Source organism: Lissotriton vulgaris, chromosome 3_1, assembly GCF_964263255.1.
Source record: "Lissotriton vulgaris chromosome 3_1, aLisVul1.2, whole genome shotgun sequence".
Classification (NCBI taxonomy): Eukaryota; Metazoa; Chordata; class Amphibia; order Caudata; family Salamandridae; genus Lissotriton; species Lissotriton vulgaris.
Genome location: NC_141689.1, coordinates 983,321,370 through 983,342,166, shown reverse-complemented (window position 1 = coordinate 983,342,166; position 20,797 = coordinate 983,321,370). Strand labels below are relative to the sequence as shown.

General features: G+C 44.3%; 1 protein-coding gene across 4 annotated transcripts in view; it reads right to left on the bottom strand.

Moving 5' to 3' along the window:
• The window catches only part of LOC147727294 (protein prune homolog 2-like), a 1,486,257-nt gene that overhangs the window by 544,045 nt on the left and 921,415 nt on the right, over window positions 1-20,797 (bottom strand). The window lies entirely within an intron of this gene.

Here is a 20,797-nt window from a genome sequence, read left to right as displayed (position 1 = left end):
GGGGAATTGACGAAGCAGGAGTGTTGATCAAGCATGAGCAGGAGTACTAACTGGACAGGAGCAGGCTTTTCCGAGGGCGACTGGAAGGGTAGGGGGCCAGTTTAGTTTGGGGGGACCGGTTTTGAACAAGTGCAGGAGTTTTAAAAACACTGCAACGTTCTTTGTATATTCAGCAAGTTTCAGTCACCAATACAAGTGCCAAGATAACGTTGGTGATCAATGTACCTGCTGGAGAAAGATGGGAGCATGTTTTGTCTAGTGGCTGTTTTACTCCTCTAAGGTAGCACAGATGTGCCTGCTGCAAAGAACATGTACCATGCATATGAAAGAGCAATATGTTATTTGCATAGTTCAGTGGGTACTGCTTTGTGTTCACTTCCCGAATGAAAGGACACTTGAATACATATGGCCTGGAAGTTCAGGCTGGACTGTTCCCATTGGGTGCAGGATCAAGACTGATTTGCATATGGCTGGCTCCAAACTGGAATGGCATGGTGAGCAAAGAAACAATGGATTTAGGCCTTTATCTCTGTACTGGGGTGAATGTCTGACATTGTTCTGCATTCTGTCCAGCAGTTGTTCTTTTTGCTATATTAAGATTGAGCAGCTAGCTGGCTGACATGAATATGAAGGAGCCTTTGTGGGTTTCCGTGAGTCTAGATTCTCCTGAAGAGTCCCTTCAAGACAAAAAATAATCATTGATTTCTGAACAATGAGAGTAAAAGCATTAAGGTAACATGTTGTTCCTGCTTACATTTCACACGCTTTACATAAACCTGTATTCCCTATGAGTGTTTGCTTTTTCCTGAATTAAACCTCAAATAAACATGTTTATCCATTGTTTTAATTAAATAACGTTATAAGCTGTAACTGGTCAGTGAAATGATAAACGTAATTTTTTAAATATATTTTACTATTTCTATCCACACCTCTGACTCCGCCCACTGATTTAATCTTCGGTTATTCCTGCCCCCTGATTCTCCACCCACAGTTCCTCTACTTTTTTTTCCCACTTCGACCACTGGCATTAACAAATACACTCCTTTAGCTGTCCACTTTAAATCAGGAAAAAAACGAATCACACACACACATTAGAACAGTGTTAAATGTACACACATTACAAACTACTCACCTGAAAAAGAAAATGTCAAGGTATATACAAACCTCCCAATTCAATGGAAGGCTCGTCACTGACCACCCTTTCACCACACCTCTCATCAGGTGTGCCTCAATAATAATCATCACATACCGGTCAGCAGCATTGGATAACTTTCCACAGATAGAACTCTTTTCCATAATGTTGTATTTTGCGTTTTTTTGCATTGTGACTCATTCTGAGGCACAGCTACTTGAGGAAGAGTGAGAGGATGTAGAGACTAACGGGCTCTCTATTTGGTATGGGGAGGATGTGGCTTTCCGGCTAGAGTGGCCAACCTTGTAGGTGCTGCTTTTGTGATGGGACAATTATCTAATGATAAGAGTCAGCTAACCACCACATGTATTGGATGGTAAACTAATAGACTAGCTGAACTGGTGACAGTTGTCAACCACTGCATAGACTTACAGGATAAAAAGAAAGAGAATGCTGAATCGAAATTGATTTATTTTAATCTGCAAAATATGGAGAGTGCAATAAAAGGGATGGGGCAAGTAGCCCCACAAAGGGGGAGGGCAAAAAAAAGGCAGGAGATGGAAGAATTGGAAGAGGACACAGAAGGGCCCGAGGAGAGGACCCAGGATCCAGAGTTTTGTATTTCGCTTTTGTTTAACTGAGGAATTGGAAACACGATTGTCACAATACTGCGTCTCAGGCATCTGGACTCCCTGACCAACCTCTGTATCATCAGATGGCGCAAAATCCTTACCATGAATTAGAGGACAGCCGGAGACTGTCCACTTGTATATTTTTTCCCTAAAACCATTAGATCAGAAGGACTCTTATGTGAATTCTGTCCCAGATGGTCAACGCACTGAATGCCTTATTGACACGGGTGCAAGGCACTCGACTCTCAGTACCTCTAAATTCCCTTCTTTACCTCTCTCAGGCATGCCCATAGGTGCAGCTCGTATTTTCAATCAGAGTCCTCCACCATATTACTGACCCTGTGTCCAATTCTGTGGGACCTATGTTCATTTCTGTGGGACCAGCACCCTCATATCAATCTTTCAAAGGGCAGTGCCATAGCCAATTCAGATGCTAAGAAGGCAACATTGTCTAAAACTTCTGATGCTACGATGAATGTTATCGGAAATTTTCTATTTCCCGTACCAACTTTAAAAGATTTGCCTCAATTGCAGGATCAGGCCCCTGAAAAGAAAAATGGTTCTAGACCAGGCAGCAATGCAAAAAAGACCCTGAGAAGGTGCGAAGAGACAGCACTGAGTGTGTGGTTATACCGAAAATTGTACATCTCAAACTCGCCATTTTGTATCATTTATCACGTGGAAGCGCTTGTTCATAGGGATGGCATGATAGGTGCCAATAAAGCTCATAGCTATGCGTCCTTCTTTTCTTCCAATTCACAGAGTTATGTCAATCCTGAGCCATATGCCTGTTCACAATGTGCTCCTCACCCTCTCCCTTAGGGTCCCGTTGTACACATCGATAGAATGTATTCAGATGCCCAAATGTGCAAATTACATATACATTGTTGTTGTTGGATGTATGTTTACAGGGTAGTGGATTCGTACTGCTGTGCTTGTGCAGAAGCTGGGCACACACTAGCCCCAGTCTTTCTGGGGATGGGAACTAGAGGCCCGGGGCCTAGAGACTAGCCGGCCTCCAATACAATATGTATACACAAAATGGGCTGCCCCTAGTTTGGATTCCTACAGTATCCTACAGACTTTTATTGAGGTGCATCACCAGAGGGGGGTAGCTTGCGAAAAGTGACGGACTGGCCTCACACTCTGCCCCGTGTCATGCTTCATCATAGGCTGTCATAGCTCTCTAAAACCTTTGTTTGATAGAGGGCGGGCATACACCTGGAGACAGGGATGCACTTCTAAAACTAAGTGGTGACCCGTGAGGTAGTGAAAGGTGATCTAAAAACCATTACACTTGGTAATAAACTGTATTTATTCAAGGAGCCAGTGCATGGTATTAAAAGAAAGTGAACGGTGACATGGGACGTTACTCTCCCTCCGCCGTATTAAGTGTGGTCAACATCTTTCTGCCCTCGTGTACGTGGCATTTGTCAGGACCAAAAGGGTTTCAATAAAAGAGGGCACAGCCCCTTTGCATGTAGTGCTCAGAGGAAGCGACCCTCAAGGGACGGGGGTTCTTGGTGTCTAAATCCCCGTTCAGTGTAGTACTGGGGTGAGTGAGTGTAGGAAGAAAAGGAAACATGAAAAACATACATACCACAAGGTTAGATATATTTAAAAATGGCCCAATGGCCTTTTATGCGTCATCACACCTACTGCGAGCGTTGTGTGGTCTGTAAGAGACATGTGACTGGCATACGTGTCATCACTCAACCGACGAAATGACAAGAGTTCATTTCTTACCCTAAACTCCTATGCTACTTGCTCCATGGGAGGTCGAGGGTAGAATGGCCTACTGTGACTTTCTGTAATAGAGAGGTACACACTGGTCAAAGCCTACAGATCTGGTTGCAGGTCTAAGGCTCAAAACACAACATTGCCATCCTGTAAAAATGGGGGAAAGAAGGTTTTTCTGCCAAGTGTAGGCAGTACACACACACACCCAACAGAAGGTGAAATGAAGTTACACCTTCACAAACATACGTGGCAGAAGTTATCATGGTAGCTAAGTGGTTACTCAAAAATGGTGTCCCTCAGTTTGGTGTACAAAACAGAATCAGTGGTGACCGCAGAACACACTTTGGTTTGTGTGCAAGGTAGAGAGACACAATGGTATCCTTAAGAACAAAGTAGAGAAGATATGCGCAGAAACACAGTTAAAGCGGGCAAGTAACCTGTATTAGCATAATGTTACCTGAGCGTGATCCCTTCCCAGTAGACAAAATTGTGTCCTTACAAATATCAAAACAAGATTCCTTTCTGTGTTATTCAACTTAGGGTTTAATGTACAAAAAGGTCTTCACTTTATCCTGGGTGCTTTAAGGCTGGATACAGATTTATGTAGAGAAATCTTCTATCCCAGTGCCTGGATAATTTAGCACCTCGCCGTCGACACGTCCTCTCTCCTGTAGGTTGACCTACCTAAAGTGAAGACCTTTTTGTACATTAAATACAGGGACGGAAAGACATTAACTCTTCAGGCGGATTATTAAGAAGTCCACCTACCAGACATCCTGCGCAAATTTAAAGACGCAAACGATCGTTTTTTGAGCATTAAAAAGAATAGGATTCACCTTTGTATTAGATTAGGGAATGCTCGAAAAGATATTTTGGATATTAAATGTTTTTTGATGAATTTTATATGAATGATTTCAACATTATAAAAATAAAATGTTGAGAGAAAGAAGTCACTCACTTCAGAGTTGTGTGGTAATAAGTACCTAAATCGTCTTTCTGTATACAACTAATATAAAACTTGTAAGTAAGACCAGTTGGTCACTAACCCTAAGTTGAATTACACAGAAAGGAATCTTGTTTTGTTATAGTTTCAACAACCAGTCCTTTCTGGTTTCCTGGGACACTCTCTTCTTTTGAAGAAGGTCCTTACAAATATCATCATGGGCTAACCCATGATGCTCCCTTCAATTCACCCTGTGTCCACTGCGACCACAAATAAGTGATGATGTAGTCTCACAACTTTGCAGAAAGCTTATATAAGGCCTTTACAGTTTTATTTTCTAAGGTGCAAGCAACCTTTTTAAAAAACATTTATGTATATAGTTTCAGGTTGACACCCACAATAAACAGAGCAGCTCAAATTTCAGTAACAGTACACAGTAACCAGTTGGAAGCATATATCCATAGAGGAATAATGAATGCACAGGCGTCAAACCAGTGAAACAACAGTGAAACATCTAACTTTCTCCATCAATCACTCACAACGGGTGCAAGGTGCAAGCAACCATATCTGAGTGTCTGACTGAGGCTTACCATTCTCTCCATATGGGGGGTTGGGTCTACGTTTGTGTGTAGAGGAAGGCTAAACTACAACCTCACTAGCACAGACACTGTCAGATATCACCAACATAGCTGCCAAATGTCATGGTCTGGTGACTTGGAACCACTCGTCCCACTGCAAGTGAGTTGCTCCTCCTAGAAATAACAGTGCTCCTGCTACTGGCTCAGGGCCTGTGCCTGGCACTGAATATTCTTCCAAAGCTGTTCCTACTGTGGCTTTGTTTCTTGTTGTGTCGCTGAGTTTTTTGTGTCCATCTCCCATGCATACTCCACCACTGTGTAGTAAGCTGCAGCATCTGCTCTCTGTATGCTTTTATTCTAGTATCCTCTTTCCTAGGTCATTAGTAGAATGTGGTTATGTCAAAGTACTATATTGGAATAGGGTTGTTTATACTTAAGGCTGGGGTCAGTTGATGCTGTGGCCTTGGTTGTTGGATAAGATCATCTTATGGGATTAAACCTACTTTTAACTAATCATCCGTATCCAGCGTCTTTCTTCAAGAATACTACACACTGCCATATGATGCTGACACTATCTATGCATGAGGTATGTACCTCTTACTTCTGGATACTTAATACAGCTGTGGGTCTGGCCAGCTATCTTTATGGCAGCTTTGAGAATCTGGGTGGTGGTGGCCTACTGCCTTACTGCATAATGAGGAATTGTCAGAGACCAAACCGCCCAGAGCCTTCCCTTGCATGGGACTGCCACTCTACCGATAAGTTTAACTCTTACCTGTTGCTGCTCTAAAGGTACAGACAATTAAATAATTTTCCCTCTTGATGGATTTGCAAAAGCCTGTTAACGACAGGGATAGCACCGCTGTGTTCTTGACTGCCCATCAGTTTTATTGGCACTTGACTTCACCTTTTCCACTTCCGGCATAGACTGCTAGAGTGTATCTGCATCTCTCCCTATTCCTCCCTAAGCCTTGAAAAGTTTAACAGTCCTTTGCGATATGTCATGCCTGATACATCTGACCTCTGAATGACTGAGCAAGGATTTATTTGCGAGCACTGAGGGGCTTATGTCTCTAGTGTTTTTGTTGGACATAGCAAATGTGGTTTATCAGAAGAGAACCATTGAATATTGTCTTCCCCATGGACTGTTGTTTACAAACACAGCCCACAAGGAGGTCATTCCTATTTTATTTGTGGGACACAAGCTTACCCTTGCCTGCTTTTAGACTGGAATAGGACATGCTACCCAGGATATGTCATTCTGCTACAAGCCACATTGATAATTCCCCTTTTGAACATAAGAGTGGTAGGCAGGCTGTTTCAACTACTACTAGTTTTTTTTCCTCTTCAATTAACATTGCCTTAGATGAAATTATAAGAAATGCAGCAATGTTAAAAAAAAGCAAATTCAACAGCAATAGCTTTAGGGTTAGTGACATCATAGATAGCTGCTGTTGGAAATTGGGTCTTTAGTTGGCAGAGGTATGCACCCTGACTAAGTAAGGACCACAGTCCTAATCAGGGTAAGTTAGATACATACCCCACACACCACCACACCTAGCCCGGCCCACACACCCCCACCTCACCATAAGGCAGTTGGAAAAAGATCTCCGCCAAAGAGCCCCTCTTTGAGGTGAGCCCGTCGGGGATTGCACCGCCTCCCCGACGAGGAGCAACCGCCGATGATGAAGCATGACATCCTTCGGGGTGTGTGAGGCCATTACATCCAACAAAATGGATGCCCCAGGATGTTACTCTAACATCTGTGGTCATGCCAGCTAAACACTTCCCACACTTTTCATAGGAACAGTACAGCGACCTCCCTTTGTTTCCCTAGTGCAAGACACGGACACAAGCTGCAACTGGACCTTCCACCCCCCTGGGTGGTAAACCGTGTCCGTTGATCCATTGATCACCTACTCTAACTCCCTCCTTTTGATACAGACTAAGTTAGATACATACCATAAATTAACCTGTGCTCACCATCGGGAAGCTTGGCATAGAGCGGTCAGGCTTGACTTAAGAGGCAATGTGTAAAGTATTTATGCAACAATTATAACAGTAGAACAGTGGGAACACCACACAAAAAGAATCCACACCAAGTATACAAATCAAGCTTAACTTAATGAACAAAACAAACAAATCCATAAAGTAGAATAGGAGTTATGAATTTTTAGAGAATGTCTTGAAATATAGTGCTTAGAAACATAAAGCGCCAACCGGAGCTATCCGGTTGCTCTGGACTGGGTCAAATCTGAAAAGTCAGGCAAGCCGCGATGTAGTGTGGGTCGGATACAGGAGCCATGCAGGGCCCGCAGTACCTTCACAGAGGAAACACCGACGACGATGAACAAGATACGAGGAGCAGTCAGAGGCGATGCATCGGGGTCGGTCCTTAGGATTGTGGGCTGTGCGCCAGTTCTGAATCACGCAGTTTGGAGATGCATCACTGCCGAACCCCTTGTGATGAAGGCAATGCGGCATCATGGAGACGTGCAATCATTGCTGCGATGTCCAAGTAGTGGCGATGCGTCGGCGTAGAATGAGATGGGTCACTTCTGACCGGTGTAAAGACGGTGATGCTTGTATTTTGTAGGGTAACAGCCAGAAAACCCACTTCCAAGGCCCAGGAGTGGATTGGCACCACTTGGCAGGGCAGAACGCGCAGTTGACAGAGTGAGTCTAGAGCCTGTAATAGGGTTGAATAAGGTCTTTCATGTCCCTGAGACTTCAGAACAGAAGGCAATCCAGCAAGCCCTTGGAGTCACTTGGTTCTGGGGGATGTAGAGATGCAAGTCCAGTCCTTCTCACTACCAGGCAAGGAGGGCAGCAGGCAGCAAGGCAGGCACAGCAGAGCAGGAATTCAGCAGAGTCCAGCAGAGTGACAGTCCTTTCAGCAGCCCATCAGTCCTTCTTCTTGGCAGAGTGTCCTCTGGCCCAGAAATGTACTGAGTTGGTGGTGTCAAGGGCCTAGTACTTATACCCAGTTGTGCCTTTGAAGTGAAGCAGACTTCAAAGAGAGGTCTTTGAAGTGCACAAGGTCCCTGCCCTTCCTGCCCTGGCTCCAGACTCACTACCGGCCAGTACACCGCTCTTTGTGTAGGAACGGGCACAGCCCTATTCAGGTGCGAGTGCCAGCTCCTCCCTCTCCTCATGCCCAGGATGGGCCAGCAGCCTGGTGATGTCCCATTAGGATTTACATGCCCCATCAGGCACACCTACAGTCCCTTTGTGTGTGGCAATCTAGAGGGAAAGCACAAAGCCTAGCCGTCACCCACCCCAGGTGGGTATTCAGAGACAGGCAGAGGCACGTAATGGTTAATGTAGAAAATACCAACTTTCTAAAAGTTAAAGAAATCAGCCCGGAGATGTATCCGGGAACTCAGGGTGCACTTCTGGGGTGTCACTTTGGCTAAAGTGTACTGACAAATAATCCAAGTTTTCTTAATAATTATCGCTGTTTTTAAGCCAGTTATCCAAGAATCAGTTCTATACACTCAAATGTACAGTCCATCACTGAAACTTTATGACCATGGGTGATATACAGTTTTTGCTTTCGTTCAATCCATTGCAGAATTTTTTTCAATTAAGATGTGATGTTTCTCTCAATGTTCTGCTACAGATGACAATCGTATTTCCAATACCCAGTGCATTTCGGGCAAAGAAGTGCCCTTCTTCATGGGTATCTACAACATCAATAATCAGAATAAACATCTACACTGGTACACTATTAAACTATAATCAGCATACTGCTTGATAACATGCTCATGCAGACAAGCAAACAGGGCTTTTAAAAGTAATGGTGGAAGCTTATGAGAAACAAAAAGAAGGAAGCCAAAGAGAAAATGCCAGAAGGAAAATGACCAAAAGCGTAAATATGTGAAAATAGTGCCTTTACGCCTGGCCATCAAACCTATGCTATTTGAAATGAATAAACGTTTTATGGATAAATGGAATTCAATCTTGAATAAGTGTTCCCTTGATCCTATTTTACTTATAGTAGAAGAATTGTCCCAAGTACTAGTTAGCCTTGAAGCAGACATAAAAGAATTACAGAACTCCTTATCTTTACGGATGGAAGCAGACAACTGGCAATCGACCCTCACAGATATCAATAAAAAACTAGACATATACGCCAAATAAATTCACGAACGGAAGATTTGAAAATTCTGTTGTGATACTATCGACTATAAGCTACACTAGGTTTACACTTGGGGCGAGGTGCATGCCCAAAAACGCACTTGGAAAAATCTGGCGCTACCTCTTCGGAGGAAAGCCTCATCTCCATTAGCGATACACAATTAACCCGTCCCCCAGCTCCATCAACATCTAATACTGCAACCAGTATAACAGCACCAAGTCACACAAAAGTTTCTTTTTTAGAGATAAGCCCTGCAGCCAACAACCCCCTGTCACAACCCAGCACAGAACCCGCCAAACCTGCAGAGGTCACAGATTTAACAAAATCAGGCAAACCAGGTCGCCAGAAGAAACATTAGTCATTAACATCTCTTCCCAAAAATTGTCTAAAAATCAGATGTCTGTTCTAGAAAAAAGCAGCTCCTTTGTCACGACATTTCATTCCAGAGCACTTGATGCTGAAGTGTCATTATATAAATTTACTAGGAAACTAAGACTAAGATACTTTTTCTCTACTCTGCAAACTGACTTAACTAATGTCTCACAACCTGAATATAGGGAGTTTAAACCCAAGAGCAGGTTTATTCCTCCAGTTTTGCACAAAATCATCAACGCTTTCGAGACTTTAGTGAGACAGGATTTGTCCAAACTACCTGTACGTCCAAAATTCACAGAAAATGTGTCTCCTCATGAAAAATCTTTCTTGTTGGAACTCAGAAAAAAACTGTCTCTTCACTTCACCAGAGCTGGTGATCATGGATAAAACATTTTATGAGGACAAAATTAATAAGATACTTCAGGATGATACTACATACGTCCTATTACCTAATGATCCCACTGATACCTTTTCGGTATTTCTCTCCTCCATATTGACTCATACCAAAGAAATTAATTGGATTTCTGATAAAACTAAAGATTTTCTCATTACCAAATTTCCACGAAGGCCATTGCTATATGCTACCAAAAATACATAAAAATCTGATGAACCCACCCCTCAGACTGATTGGCCCGAGGTGTAGGTCTATATACAAACCACTTGGCCAGTATCTTGATACCTTTGTGCAACCAATAGTTCAAGCTAGCTATTCCTACCTTCAAGATACCACACACTTGCTACAAATCCGTAATGAAGTTCAGATCCCCGAGGCAGACGATATATGGTTATACACAATCGACGTAGTTGCGCTTTAAGCTTCGATCCCTCACATGGAAGGTATAGAAGCCATAGAGTGGGCATTATTGTGCCATGAAGTACCTGGTGTCAATAAGATTTTTTTGTTGGAACTTCTACACTTTTATTTATTTCACAGGTTTTTTAAGTTGAAAGAGCGGTTTCATCTCCAATCCAACTGCAACTCTATGGGCTTTTCGGGAGCCCCCAGCTACGCGAACATTTTTATGTCTAAATTCGAAACAGAATTCATACTGTCAAACACTGAATGGCAGAACCATCTAATTCTATATCGTCGTTATATAGACAATATTCTCAGCAAATGGGACGGCAAACGTCCAGATTTGGAAGCGATGATTGAAGACCTGAATAACAAAAATCCCAGAATACAATTCCCTTCCACCATAGACTCTCAGAAAATCCCATATCTAGATGTGTTTATAAAATTGGAAGGACCTCAAATTACTACCACGGTATTCAAAAAGAGTACAGACAGAAACAATGCACTACTTTATCAGAGTTTCCATCCCTGGTCCCTGAAACAGCATCTTCCTTATTCGCAATTCACTAGAATAAGACAAATCACCTCTAATCCAGATTCAAGCCTCCAAACTCTACAGGAATACAAGGATTTTTCAAGGCCAGGGGATTCCCTCATGACAGTATAAATCAAGCCGAGACTAAGGCCTTACAAAAAACTAGGAGTGATCTCCTTAAGAAAACGGCTCATCAACATACACAACCTAGAGAAGTGTTCGTTTTAATCTTCTTATAACAATCAAACCAAATCAAAAAGATTGTCTTAAAATGCTGGAAACTACTTCAGACTGAATCTGAGTTCCAGGGGTTATTTAAGAATTCACAATTTTTTGCCTACACACGGTCACGCAACCTAAAAGAAATATAGACATCCTCATTACCTCCCGCAGCGGATTCACACAAAGGAATGATGAAATGCCAAAATTGTTCACACTGTAACAATGTGTTAACTGGTCAATCTATAACCCACCCCAGATCGGGGAGAACTAATAAATTGCACTTCACAGCTAATTGTAACAGCACTCATGTAATTTATGTAATCAAATGCCCATGTGGCTTATATTATGTTGGTAAAACAGAGAGGATCTTAAGAACTTGTATAACTGAGCATAAAAGTAGAATACGCACTAGATCTATGTGCACTGCACTGGCCAAACATTGGGTTGATTACCAGCATACAATAGCCCAACTTAAATTCAGTGTAATAGAGGTAATCAACACTCAGCAAGGGAGAGACCTTAGCAAATTGCTCCTACAGCATGAGACACATTGGATGTGGTTTCTCGAGACCCTTCATCCTAAAGGTTTAAATGACAAATATGAATTATCCTGTTTTCTGTAAATCATGTCACCAGTACTATCTTTATTATATCTAAATAATGTAGTTTTGTACAGGCAGCCTTGGTACTAGATTTGTATAGGTAGGCACTGCATTAATTAACCCAGTACTTATCTGAGATAACCTTGCTTAGATATTCTACTAATGATCTCTTCATTAGCATTCTAAAAGTGCAATTATGCACAATTATTCATGCAGTACATTTGTTCCAATTGTTTAACATTGAACATAAGTATGATATCCTCTTTTTTTGTAACTAAGCATCAGAGCTTACAACGTTATAACAGGCACCTAAGTGTGTGACTCTAGTTTTATGAATACTCCATGATTCTATTCTAAATTTCCATTCTGTTCTTTTTCTGTACCTTCAGCACACCACGGGCACCTTCTATTTCTTTTTCTGTCTTTATTGTGTTTCGGTTGTTCCACTCCACTATCCCAACTCTTAGCGCTCTACGGGCACTTCCCTTCACAGTCCTGTTTGTATTGCCATTAAATAGACATCGAGTGTGCACTGAAACTTTCTAACGGATCCCCGAAACTCGAGGAGAGTGCTCTCGTTCGTCCCCACGGCCGGCTGACGGATACGGCACTATCGTAAGCTTGACCATCACGAGTATTTCTGAAATATTTCTATTAGTTTTCTCAGTAGTCGCAAAGTATTCATGGGCGACTTTTTTTTACCCAACAGCCTTTATTCTTCAATTGATTGCCTAGCAGTCGGCAGACAGATAAGGCATTACCGGTAACCCTCATATCACTTTTGTATTGCATAAATCTAGTTTTTCTTATTAGTCACGTAGATTTCACCCACGATTGTCTTCTTTTTTCTCACAGCCTTACCCACCTTTTTCACTGTTTTGCGGTCATCCATTTCTGATTTGAGGTAACCACCACATTTGACTAAATAGCAACTAGATTTAACGTTTGGGTTACTTCGCATCATTCCAACTGTATCTATTTTACATTTTCCAGTCGTCCTTAGTTAGGGTAGCGAACTTCCGGTTTCTGTACCCGAGAAAATACAGAGGCAAGGGGGGCGCTAGAGGGCGCACAGCGGGATGGCTGCCCTGTGAGACAGCTCCGCCGGCCAGGTCCTATGAGTGGCAAAATATAGTGGACAGCTGGTTCCTCAACGAATGTTAATGGCAGCACCGGCCATCGGAACACATCGAGCGCCTGTGGAGTGTGTTGTACGGGCAAAATATTGACCATTCGCCCCGAAAACGGTGGAAATATGCTCAGGGACAGCGAAGGTGGAATAGGCAAGATGGAGGCGCCCTGAATGCGGAGCTTGCGAGGAGAGGACGAAACCGGAGGTGGTAACAGCTTAGAGGTACACACACTCCTAGGCAACACAATCATAGCAGTACCAGAGACCAAAATTCAAGAATATCCTACCGATCTTTTCCTGCGGACCATAAATAGGCACGAAGTGGTGAACGGCGGAATGGGCGCAAACGCGGGAAACAAAATGGCGGCACCCATAGAGTGCACGAGGCCAGTTAAGGAGAGACGTGCGGCGTCCAGCGGGGGAGGCAGCGGCCCGCATTGCTGTTCTCACGTGAGTAGCGCAAAGGTTCCCAGTACCGCTGAGGAGATAGCACCCGCATCGGCTGTGTGGGCGGAGCGGCTGGCCGACAAACGAACTGGGACTTGATCGCACTACTGATGCCCCATGGTAGGATAGTGTTGCCCACAAGAGCGAGAACAAGGATCTGTGGACGTACTGGACTAATGTGTGGTGTTGGAATCTAATGCTGGTATACTACACACGATCACAAGCGATAAAGTGGACTACACATGGCTGTTCCCCATCCCTGTGTCCAGAAAGCATTACAACCAAGAGCGCAGCGTCAGTAAGCACACGACTCCCCTGGTAGCAAAACGCCAAGGAGAACCTGAGTATGAGAGGTGGCCCAGCATCTGTGCTTTTGTGGTGCACACAGTGACCGGCGGGTGTACAGTGGTGGTACTTTACGATAATATTGTAGCGCCCTCCATCGCGATAGCGCGACGCAACAGCAGCCATGGGCAAGCCAGAGATACTTCAATCCACGCTGGCATTCCCTGCCAAAAAACCTGCACAAGGTGCAACATCGCAATCAGAAACGGAAGCTGATAATGAGCAGACCCCAGCCAACGGTATGGAGCAGGTCCTCAAAGCTATACAAAAAAGCTTACAGGATGTGCATGGCAAGCTAGATACTATATCACAAAGAGTGGACATCATGGCGGCGAAATTAGATAAACATGGCGAACGACTCGAGGAAGCTGAGACCCGCCTATCTGCAGTAGAAGATGAATCGCGAACTACCACCCAGAAATGCACAGAGATGGACAGACTCCTGGAAGTCATAAAAAACAAGTCGGAAGACTTGGAAGCGAGGTCCCGACGCAACATCGTTCGGATCGCAGGCCTTCCGGAGTCGACAAACACGGGAAGAATGGAGGGGTACGTAGAGGACATGGTGAAAAGCATTTTTGGAACCGAGTACTTGTCTGATGTATTCATAATTGAGAGGGCGCATAGATCCCTAGCACCGCGACCGAAACCAGGGGCACCTCAGAGGCCCATAGTCGCCCGGATCCTCAATTACAGGGATAGAGATGTCATACTGAAACTGGCGAGGGAAAAAAAGGTCATTGACTACTAAGGAAATAGGTTGGAATTCTACCCAGATTTCTCAATGTATGTCCAAATGGCCCGAAAGGAATATGCGTCTGTAAAGACGAAATGAAGAGAGCTGGGAATAGACTACGCAATGTTATATCCTGCACGGCTCCGGATTACACAGGATGGTAAGCAAGTGATTTGTCAGACACCGAAAGAGGCGCAGGAATATATCAAGAAATTCGGGAGGAGGCGTCGGGAGCACAGAAAAACTGGACAACAACCAGATTCGGACTAAAGGCAAGATGTACTAGAAGGAACCATTAGTTGCCATAGCTGATTCCACAGTAGCTGACTGGCACATGGCAAGACACTGTCATCTGTTGCCCAATGTGGAGGCCCGACAGATGGTTCAATCCAGCTCCGGGCTAGGTGTTGTACAATTGCACGTTTATTGTGAGGGTCTCCCGCAATATTATCGGAGGAACTGGCGGACTTCCACTATTGGGGACTGGCTGAACACTGAGTGAGTACTGGGCGGGTTGGTAATTAACTGCTCGCTGCGAGTGCCGGGCGGGAGCCCACATATATAACCTCAATGAGCGGAAATGGTTTATATCACACATTGCCATGCACCGGGTCTGGAGGGTGTGTACAAGCTTTAATTTATCCTGAACGTTTCCTACATCCCCTACGGAGAGAGGTAGGATAATTGGACCTCCAGTGGACTCAGAGATGGGGATAATGGATGGGTAGTGTTGAAGTAATGAAGGCCCCGGCACCGCAGGTGTAGGCTGATATCCGATGAGGCTGCTAGCTGCTAAATGAGACGGGGATATTTTATTGTTACTTGCACTATGATTGAGAACCTGGCCACATCCACTATGTTGGATGCAGTCGTGTGACCCTAGTGGACCCCCCAACATGGTGTGCCCCTACTACTGTTGTGAAAAGTTGTATGTTAGCAATGGGAAATGTCTTTGGCATAATTGTGATGCTAAAGTGGGAGGGGGGAGGAGACGGGGGTTGCGGGTTTATGTTTGGAACTACTGCATTTGAGAGACACTGCCATAATCCGGAGTGCATACATGCGCGCCACTACAAATAAAGGGAATTCGCACGCAACGCAAGTAGATAAGTCAATGCCAACAATTGCGGCTAGGATTGTGAACTGGCTGGGAAATGAGTGACACACTAGTGTCGGATAAATTGCGACTCATCACATGGAATGTGCGGGGTCTCAAGAATCTGAAAAAGATATGGCAGATTCTAGCATACCTCACGAGACTGCACATTGACATTGTTTCCTCCAAGAGACGCATATGGACCCACACAGCACAAATCGCATAGGATTGAAATGGGCAGAACCAGTGCATGGGGCGGCGTACTCCTCGTATTCCAGAGGGGTTCTCATTGTAATTCGTAAGGGAGCGCAGTTCCAAGTGGAACAGATTATTCCGGATCGAGATGGGAGATACGTTGTGCTGTCAGGCTTACTCAGAGGGCAGAGAATTACACTACTCAACACTTATGCACCGAACAAGGACGATCCTGACTTCTTTCACAACGTATGGAGGGAAATACAAAAGTTCCCGGAGGCCCAGTTGGTGTGGGGAGGGGATTTCAATCTTGCCTTAAATGACGTTGTGAACAGGTCACCAAATTCGGTGGAAACACATACATGGGCTTTAAAAACAATGCAGGATATTATGTCAGTTAATCAGCTGATGGACGTCTGGAGGATGAGACATCAAACCGGACCTGAGGCCACGCACACAAGGGCAACGCACAATAGCTGGTCTAGAATAGATTATTGGTTAAGTTCCCTAGATATATCCTTATGGATGGAGGATGTCTCCCACCTCCCCGCACGCTGTCAGATCACAACCCGGTGGTGCTCACCCTTAAGGTGCCGCACTATGTCCCACCACCGTTCAGTTGGAGGTTTAATGGGAAAGCCCTGCTGGATCCTCTATACACAGAAATGATCAGGAAGGCAATCATTGAATATTTTGAACTGAATGAACCGTCCACGCACGACCCAGGGCTGTTGTGGGAAGCCTTCAAGGCATCCATCAGGGGGATCTGCATTAGCAACACTGCGGGGATTTTGAAAGATTTGCGCCAACAACGAACACAGAGGGAAGATCGAAAAGGGACCTGGAAGTGGAATATGCTCACACATAAAATCTCACCCTGTTGGGAGACATCAGAACAGCGATGTCAGAATATCAAGAGAGTGCGGAGGAGGAACTCTGATACACAACTAAACGCCATACTGCCAGATGTTATGGTGAGCGGGTCAGACCAGAAGCAGTTTTAGATAACAAAATTTGTGCTAAAAAACCACCACCGGTAATACATGCAGTTAAAGATACGGGGGGCACTCTGACGCACGATACGCAAGTAATACTACAGGCATTCATGCACACATATGGGACACTGTACACAAGGGAGAACACTGTGACAGTTGTGGAAATTGCACAATACTGCGACGACATAGCATTAGCATGACTTTCAGATGCGAAGCAAGCATACCTCTCCCTGCCAGTCACGGTGGAGGACATCACAGAGATAATTAGGTCATTGCCTAACAGTAAAGCCCCTGGCCCTGACGGGTTTACTGGAGAGTTTTATAAAGCATATGTAGATCAATTGGCTCCCTTCATAGTGAAAATGCTGGGAGATGCGCATAAGAAGTTGATATTACCGCAAAAATTGCGGGAAGCAGTGATCCTAGCCCTACTGACACCGGACAAGGACCCCGAAGAATGTGACTCATACTGGCCCCTATCCCTTATGAACGTGGACATGAAAATATTATCTAAACTGCTAGCCAACAGACTACAACACCTGATGACAAGGTTGATACTCCCTGACCAATCCGGGTTCATCCCCACATGTTCCACAGCTCATAACACCAGGTCGCTTTTTGCTTTATCGCACTACCTGACCCCCACTACTAAGGCGGCCGCTGTGTTGTTAGATGCGGCTAAAGCGTTTGACACCATTGCTTGGACCTACCTACACGCGATTCTGCATAGGATGGGCTTTCCCCCAGTGTTCCTCCAGTGGGTGAAACTACTGTATACTACGCCTACTACAAGAATGCGTATCAACAAGTACATTTCCTGGGAAATACGTATAGAAAGAGGCACCAGGCAGTGATGTCCTTTATCCCCACTTCTATTTGCCATTGCCCTGGAACCGTTAGCCTGCAAAATACGACAGGGACACCACTATTCAGCGTTACAATTTCCACAGAGGCCACTACACATTTCGTTGTACGCAGACGACATGTTATTATACGTAAGAGACCCAGCAACTAACCTAAACCCCTTGCTGCGAGAATATGTTAAATTTGGGCGACAGTCAGGACTTAGGATAAACTGGGCCAAGTCGACAATTATATCATTAACTGATGCCACCCAATACTTCGACACAGACTATCTGTTAGAATGGCAAACAGACCCGTTGCGCTATTTGGGGGTTTGGTTTCACAAGGACCCCGAAGTAGTCGTCCGCACAAACTATGGGAGGGTGGTCACGGCTGTTGAGGAGAAAGTTGAAAGGTGGATGAAATTACCATTGTCCTTAGCAGATAGGTTGGCAATAGTGAAAATGGTGATCCTTCCTAAACTATTATATTTATTTAATAACATCCCAATCAAACCACCCGCGGAGGTATTTCGTAGAATAACATCAGTAACTTTACGTCTGATTTGGGCTGGGAAGACAGCTCGCATTGACTTACACTCATTGACTTTGCCATTCTCGCAAGGCGGGTTCAAGGCGCCTGATTTCTACTTGTATTATGTATGTGCCCAGGCCCATTACGCTCATTTCTGGTATCATAAAGTCCCGTTCCTCACACCCGTGGCGATTGAAGAGGGCGATGCTGGTCCAGTTCCACTAGACGCCATATTGACACATATACGGCCCCCGTTACACAAACTGGACATTAACACAATCAACGCCACTAATCAGGCTTGGCGTATTATAGGTAAAAAAACGAACAACTTACCGTTATACGCCCCGCAAATGGCACTTCACTATCACCCGAACATATCGGTGACGCAGGAGAAAGTGGGCATGGAGCTGCTTAAGCAAGTGGGGATAGATAAAATGGGCGACCTGTTCCAAGATGGGAGGTTTAGGACACTGGAAGAACTGACATATGTCCAGAACCAAACACTGCTCTTTAAATTCAGCTATTATCGTCTACAGAGGGCAGTGAAAGTCCTATACTCCACATACCCAGCCGAACCACAACCATCAAAAACACTACAGTTACTGCTCACATCCCCTACGCCTACTCACTTAGGGCCTCATTTATGAGGCCTTGCATCAGTTTTGCGCTGCTGATGCGTCACTTTTTGTGACGCATCGGCGGCGTAAAACATGCGCCTTGTTGCGCCATATTTAAAAAGTGACGCATCTAGGTAGATGCGTCACTTTTTAAACCCCTGCGCCACATTATACCTGCGTCAGGTATAATGTATGCAGAGGGGGCGTTCCCCCACAAAAAGCCTCGTAATAGTGACGCAGTGAAGTCTATGAGATTTCACTGCGTCACTTTTAGGACGCTGTTTTGTCAAAATCTTGCGCCTGCCTCACAGCAGGCGTAAGACTGATGCAAGCCCTTTCACATGGGGCTTTCCCCATGTGAAAGGACGCATTGCTGGAGTTGCGTCACTTTTGTGACACACTCCAGCAATGCGTCACTTTTGCGCGTACAGATACGTCAGAAATACTGACGTATCTTTAACTCCTTGCGACATGATGCGTCATACATTAAATATGACGCATCATTGGTGTCGCAAGGAGTGCGCAGTGAAAAGTGAGGCATCGCTGTTTTCACGCAGCGATGCGTCACTTTTCATAAATAAGGCCCTTAGTGTCCAAATTGTATGTAGAGCTTCAATCTGAAATGGGAGACACAGCTCACAAAGCACTACGAAAATGGAACAGCTGTCTAGATACTCCGCTGACTGAGGAGGAGTGGGCCACCGCATGCACTATCACTGAATTACTAACGCCAAATGGGAATTTGCGCATGATACACATTAAATATTTATATCAAACTTACAACACCTCCACACGACTACACAGATTTGGCTTACGAGATGACTCCAAATGCCAAAGATGCGGTACTGAAGCGGCAGACTTTATACATCTCGCCTGGTATTGTCCGGCTGTAGCGCAATATTGGGAAAAGGTGGTGGGAGCATTGGGTGAAATGGTGGATGTTACAATAGATTGCACTGTCAAGACGTGTTTGTTGGGGCTGTTACCAGGGGTGCGAGCATTAAAACGAAAATTCTGTGTGATAGCTCTGTTGGTGGCGAAGCAGAGGGTCTCGATCACATGGGGCAGTAAACAAGTTCCTCATTTTAAACACTGGATACAAGACCTGGTCTATTGCAGAGACACTCTGAAGACATATGAGGAGGAATTACCAATGGGATCCCGGCCTAGAGACTACTGGACATACCTTATATCCTATCTCAAGGACCCTGATGCGCAACTGTAAACTGTGTAAACTGTACTGTGGGTGAACCAAAGATGTATTGCTTGTGTTGCAGCTTTTATCATTGGACGTGTATTGGTGCTACTGGAGGAGGAGTGTTGTAATGCAGTGGGAATGTAAGAGTTTTGTACTGTATGTTGACACGAGATGTTGTTTAACCTTGAAATGCCAATAAAAATAAAAAAAATACAGAGGCAAGGTACTCTCTCCTTTTCTTGCTGATTTAATCTCGTTGGGTCTCGATTGAGATGCGTTTCATGACTACGTACTCCATTAACCCATTTCATCTACACCTTGAAAGCGTGAAATTCCGGGCACATCATACATTTTCCTTTCTGTTAATGCACCTACTCACGTGGGACATTAGCTACAGTTTCTCGTAAAGACACTATTTTCACATATTTACGCTTTTAGTCATTTTTCTTCTGGCATTTTCTCTTTGGTTTCCTGTTTTTGTTTCTCATCAGCTCCCACCATTACTTTTAAAAGCCCTGTTTGCTTGTCTGCATGAGCGTATTATAAAGCAGTATGCTGATTATAGTTTAATAGAGTACCTGTATAGATGTTTATTTTGATTTTTGATGTTTTAGATACCCTGAAGGGCACTTTTTTGCCCGAAATGCATTGGGAATTGGAAATACGATTGTCATCTGTATCAGACTGTTGAGAGAAACATCACATCTTGATTGAAGAAAATTCTGCAATGGATTGAATAAAAGCAGAAATTGTATATCACCCATGGGCATAAAGTTTCAGTGATGGACTGTACATTTGAGTGTATAGAACGGATTCTTGGATAACTGGCTTTAAAACAGCGATAATTATTAAAGCAACTTGGATTATCTGTCAGTACACTATAGCCAAAGTGACACCCCAGTAGTGCACCCTGAGCTCCCTGATACATCTCTGGGCTGATTGCTTTCACTTCAGTACACAGGA